Source organism: Pinus tabuliformis, chromosome 4_1, assembly GCF_031772625.1.
Source record: "Pinus tabuliformis cultivar Carrire ecotype Pingquan chromosome 4_1, CPIR1, whole genome shotgun sequence".
NCBI classification, from domain to species: Eukaryota; Viridiplantae; Streptophyta; class Pinopsida; order Pinales; family Pinaceae; genus Pinus; species Pinus tabuliformis.
In genome coordinates, this window is record NC_142303.1 from 481,091,643 (window position 1) to 481,098,150 (window position 6,508).

The 6,508-nt window shown below is 32.4% G+C and overlaps 1 pseudogene; it reads left to right on the plus strand.

Moving 5' to 3' along the window:
* Positions 1-5,328: 5,328 nt before the first annotated feature.
* LOC149176581 (antifungal protein ginkbilobin-like protein 1 pseudogene) lies at positions 5,329-5,694 on the plus strand (annotated as a pseudogene).
* The last annotated feature ends 814 nt before the right edge of the window (positions 5,695-6,508 follow it).

The following is a 6,508-nucleotide window of genomic DNA, read 5'->3' on the forward strand; positions in this document are numbered from 1 at the left end:
CCCAAGTTCAGTATCTGGGATACATTATTTATGAATGGGAGGTTCATGTGGATCCATCCAAGATCCAAGTCATTCAGGATTGGCCATCTCCAACCACTCTAACAGAGCTCTACAACATTTTGGGCCTTGCCAATTTCTATCATTGGTTCGTGTTCGGATTCTCTCATATCACTTGGCCCTTGAGTCAAGTCACCAAGGGAGGAGTGAAAGAAAATTTATTTTGGTTGGAATCTCCAAATAAGTCATTCACAAAGTTGAAACATTGCCTCTACTCGGCACCAGTGCTCGCATTACCAGCCTCGCAACAACCATTCGAGATCGAGACAATTGCCTCTGACTATGCTATTGCGGCACTCCTTACTCAACAGGGCATCCTATGGCATATCACAATGAGACACTTTCAGACATAGTCCAGAACTATCTCATTTATGACAAAGAGATGTATTCTGTTATGAAGGTCGTCGACAAGATGATCGTACACATTTTGCACATGTACAACGCAAAGCATCCACTCACATGGGATGAGAGCCTCCCCTATCTTCAGCACAGCTATAACTGGGCTCTCCACAACTCGACTGGCCACATCCCTTTTTAGGCGGGGTTGAGATTCTAGCCACTATGTCCCATTGATGTGACCATACCATTTCCAGCTACTTAGGCAGACTCAACTGATGTCTAGTCCAAAACTGATAAGGAAAACAAATTCATTGACCATGTCCAACATATCCTCCTACAGGTCCACGAAATTCTGGAGAAATCAAATGCTAAGTACAGGCAGTGACATGCTCAACATCGGGTGCCACACAAGTTTCAAGTGGGTGACAAAGTCTGGCTACATTTGTGAAAGGAAGGCCATACCAGAGCCTATCGAAAGCTCAGACCACTCTAATATGGTCCTTAAATGGAATAGAGTACCTAGTGATTGAAGAAGATACCAAAGAACTTAATTCATATTGCATTTAGTTCCAACCAGAAGGCATAAATTTAATTTTATTTTCAACATTTTGTTTACACTTTGTAGCGTTGAAAATAGATGATGGGGAAATAACAAAGAAAAAATGGAAAATATAGAGGACGACTAACCAGTGGGTTTGAATTACATGATACCTACAATTGTAATTGATCAACAGGAGAAGGAATAGCATTGCCTCAACATTTTAGACGAGTTTTTTTAATGCATGATTAACATGCATGAAAGATAGTTAGCTTGATAGTTATGTAAGATGAGATGCAAACTTGAGGCCCATAACCGATTAGTTATGAATATTTACTTGACGCATTTTAAAGAAAAAATCCCATTTCACTCACGCACGAGTTACTTAACAAAGCACTCGCACGTTACTTAACAAAGCACTGACAAGTCTTAAAAGTTTTAAATTTGGAGCAGTGACATGAGTGATGTTTGTAATTGTTAACACATTTTGAAAAAGCAGTTTGAAAATAGATTTTCAAGATTGAATTCTTAAAACATTAGTTAATGAAACGGATTAATTTTAGTAGTTTCCAAAAATATTTGCAAAAAAATTAGTGAGAAATATATTAATTATAATTGTTTCCAAAAAGTAGTGATAAATTAGTGAAATATGTATTAATCGTAAACATTTTTAGAAATGATTGGAAAAGGGGATGGTTATCCACATCGTGATTTCACATACTTAGTAGAGCTTATATGGCGGCTTCTCTAATTTAGGAGAGTGTATTGCTGTAACTAGGACATATGACATGAAGGCTAAAATATGACATCAATATTTTTGTTAAACGAAATGTTTACAAATTAATTTCCTATAAAGAATATGTTAAGAAAATTGTATATATATATATATATATATATATATATATATATATATATATAGGGTAAAAAAATATTAGAGAAAAAATATGATAGTTTGGTTAAAAATTATTTAAAATAAATATAAATACATAACATCATTTTGTCTCAACTAATTTAAAATCATTTGGTAGTTCCACTAAACTTAAACTTCAATTGTAATTTATACGAATTTGTTAGGGTCATGTGAATTAGATATCTTAGGATGATTGGAAGTATCTCATAAAGATGTATTATTGATCATGTTCCAAGTTTCTTATAAAATGTATTTTATTTAATTTTCGTTAAAAACTATAACTCTTGTGAAGACTAAATTAATAGCGGTCAATAGAGAAATACATAGTGGTTAATAAATAAATTCATTAATATAGTCTTGCCTTGGGATAGACTAATAAGTTTATATATAAAGTAGAGAAATTAATTTTTTACTTATGCACAAGCTAAATATTATAAATTTCATTAATATTAATATCTATGCTAATTTAACTCCTCCAAATGTGAAATGAAAATTACATTTTATATTATACATATTCCACAAGAAATGTTTTTAGTCTCTACCTCTCTTTAGTTCTTGAAATATTTTAAAAACATAAAACATCCATCTTCAACTTCACTGTTTGACTTTTATTTTCGGTTATAACATATTTTAATTATGTAGAATATCGTACAACAACAACAATTTATAGTATATGTATATGCATATATTAATAATACTAGAATTATTTGTCTATAAATATATAACTAGGGATAACTATATTAGTATTATAAGGAAAATATTCTAAATAATATTTTTACTAAATTTCCTTTAAAAATTATCTCTAAAAAAATGTACACATCGGTGGGTATTCAGTAAAAACAATGAAACAACAAGAATCTATTATGTAGATTAGTTTAAAATGTTGTATAAAAGAAGCTATAAGTTTGATAGTTGGATCATTGTTTTGGTATACATACACTAGGGTTCAGTAGTAAGGAGACATGGATTATGACCAATGTGGATTGAAATTACTTCTAATAACTACAATTAAGATACGGTTCCTATATATTCTCTCATGTAGAGATTACTTTATACAACTAAGAAAAATGAATTGGTATTTCTAGGAATAAAAGAATTGGTTCATTTATCCTATTATAAATGTAGATAACAATACAAAATTTATTTGAGGAATTGTGCTAAAAGAAATAGAATGGATTTTATCATGAAACCTCAATGTTCTACACACACAAAGCTTAGGCAACTGAGGGACTAGAAATTGAGGGTTACCAAACCATGATAAGAGTTCGTAAGCATTTTACACATCAATTATTCTAGTGATATTTCCTTATCATACCTCTTATCTCTAATAAATTCATTTGTTAACCATGGAAAACGTGATAGAAATCAATTTCCCTAAGAAAGAGGCTTGAATGAGTAAATGATGAATATGAATTGAGGCATGAGGATGAAATGTAACTTTGGGAAGGAGTTAGTCTCACTCTATAGTGATCAAAATAGACTCAGTGGAGTGCTAGAAGGGTCTAGGATTTGAGGAAGAAAAATAAAAACTCTGGAGAGAAAAAAAGAGAGGCTATATCATTAGAATAAGTGTCACTAGGGTGCTAGAGCACTAGCCAAAGGCTTGGTGGTCTGCTAGAGGGGTTAAAAAGAAAGAAAAAACATATTGGATAAGAGAAGAGTGGACTATAGCATTGGATCAAGCTTTAACAAGTCACTATCAAACCTAGAGAAAATAAAATGCTTAAGATGGAGGTTCGAGACAAGTGATCTTTTGATAATGTGGTGCTAGGATGATGCTCAAGGGGCCACTATAACACGTGCTATAGGTCCAAGGTGGCAGTGAATAGAGTTTCGAAGGGCGGAAAATGAAGTTTGAAGCTCAAGTTTGAGGTTGTAGCACTTAGTAGAGGACTAAGGGAGAAGTATAATGTTGGCTACAGGCCTAGAAGCGTGCTACACAAGCCCAAAAAGACTTACATTTGAATGAAAGGAAAGATATAAACCTCTCTCTAAGGGTCACATAAGTAGATCGTAGCATGAAAGATTAGCTTGTGCTTTTGGATTAGAAAACAAATATGAGTTAGGCTTGCATGTCATCGTCCATTATCTCAAGTTAGGATGATTGATCGTAGATCACAAGTGTTGAATAGGCCTAGCAAGATGAAATTTTCATTGTTTGAAGATGTGGACCCCTGAATTCTCTCTAGGCACAAGGAACTAAGAGGAATTGATGAAGGTTGTTGTTACAACTACAACAAACTCTCATGGAAAGGAAAAAATTATATATATATAATCATGGTTTATTGAGTCCATGCTTTCTCTATCCTAGAAACAAGTTTTTTTTAAGCTACCTTATAAATCCCTCTCATTGAGCAACACAAACTCTTCCTTTTAGATATCTATTCAAGAATCTTGACCTAAGATCACCTATGATACAATTGATATAGTTTCCAATTTTACTTAGTATAGAATGCAATTTTTAGTCCAAGGATGTTCATTTTAATTAAATGTGATCATAGTTTATTGTTTCTTTCTATGAATATCAATTTGCTACCAATCTAGCTTTATAATTGTCCATACAACTATCAACATTAAATTTATACTTGAACCACCATTTTAAACTTATAGGTACTTTATTTATGAGCACTTTTATTAGTTCCCATGTTTTATTTCCCATTATAAAATTAGTTTATTCTTTCATGACATTTACACATTCTTTATGTTTTTTTGAGTGTTGATGTCAATAATGCTACATTTACACATTCTTTATGGTTTTTTGAGTTGTTAATGTCAATAATACTACATTGCTTCTTTCATGTGTTATGGATTTAACCGCAATGATTTTCAACAACTATGTGTTAACCATCGACCTTTTCACTTTCTTTTCATTAAACAAATTTATAATATTATTAATCACAAAAAATTTATAATTAATAACCTCATACATTTTATAAGCTTTTAATAATACAAATAAATAAATAAATAAATACATGTAATTACCTATATAATGAACTTAAACTTTTTTTGTACGAGAATATATTTTACCTGCCAAAAAAACAAAAGAAACAGACGACAGTGTTTATTCCTACAAAACCTTTATAATATTTTTATACATGGAAACGGAAAGGTGATAATCTTATATTATATTATATTATATTATAATAATAATAATGATAATAATAAATTATATCGCAATAAAAAAAATGTCACTTATAAATATAACAGGAAAGAGAGATTTGAATACATGGAAAAGTAATGAGCGGTTAAAATCAAACGTGAATTTGATTCTTCGGAGTAACCACGTAAGGCGCGATCCACCGTCGTGCAGCACACGGATTTTATCCTACGCACAAAGCCATCCCCGCGAGGGCTATCAATGGAGGTGCCCTGCACACATTGATACGCATCTCAATAGCGCTTGTCAATCGGAGAGTTTATTGGAGGTTATATATCATTCGAGGCAGCCATGTAGATGAGGTCATTTGGGTTTACGTTAGCAGTAATGGAACTGGCCCTGGTGCTGGGCAGTGCTGCAGGCGCGTCGAATATAACCTTGGTTTCGTCTCAGTGTGGCACGCAGAAGATCCCAACAGGAAGTCTTTATATTGTTAGCCTGGAAAGCGTGCTCACACAGCAGGCGCCGAACACTGCCACGAACGGTTACAACTACACAACATCAAGTCCAGGAATTTTGGGTGCTCCATCTGCCTATGGGCGTGGGGTTTGCAATATGTCAATCTCTGGGATCGATTGCACCCTATGGGAAACATATCTTGCTACCCAAATTTTAAACATTTGCAGCGACGCCATCGGTGCTCTTGTTCAGCTGGCTGACTGTTCCATCCACTACGAGGAGGACAGTGTTTAGTATCAACTATTGTTCTGCACTGCGCAATACACATCTATCTAATATCCGTGTTTAAATAAAAGTCATAGGCTTCTCTGAGCTACAGAATTTGATCTCAATAGCTACATTAGTTGATGATGTGCTATTCCAACCAGTGACTATCCACCTCTTCTTCAGATAATAAAAGTATTGCGTGGTCTTGTATTTTCCTTTAACGTTTTGGTGACAGTAATTTCATTTAGTACTGTTTTTGTTTTGAACATGCTAAAATCACTATTCGCTTTAACATTATTTTCCATTAAGGTTCATATGCGGATACTACCACTATGAGTCTTTAATTTCGGTACTTTCGGTAATATGAATAGCCACGTTTCTGTATTTGTTTTAGGGGCGGAATAGAATATTCTAAAATAATTTTCTATAGTATATAAATCAAACGGCTAAATTTACTTCAGTACTAATTACATTGTAGTGCAACGAAACTTATTTAAAAATTAAAAATCTCTGTTTTTTTAAATTAATATTATTAATTTAAAAAAAAAATGTGTATGGATAAGTGTCATATGAAGTGACATGTTATATGAAATGACATGTTATAAGCTGTGCTATTTGTATATAGTAGTGTAACCAAATTTATTTACAGATTAAAAATTTCTATAGTGTTTATGATTGGAAAACTTTTATATCTTTTTTCAAATGTGCATATATTTAACTTATATATTAATTAATTTCCTCATTAATAATAATAATAATTATTTTAGATTAAGTTAGAATTCAATTTATTTTTATTTTTTAAAACTTTAGCAGCATTGAATTGTATGACGAAGTAGGTGTT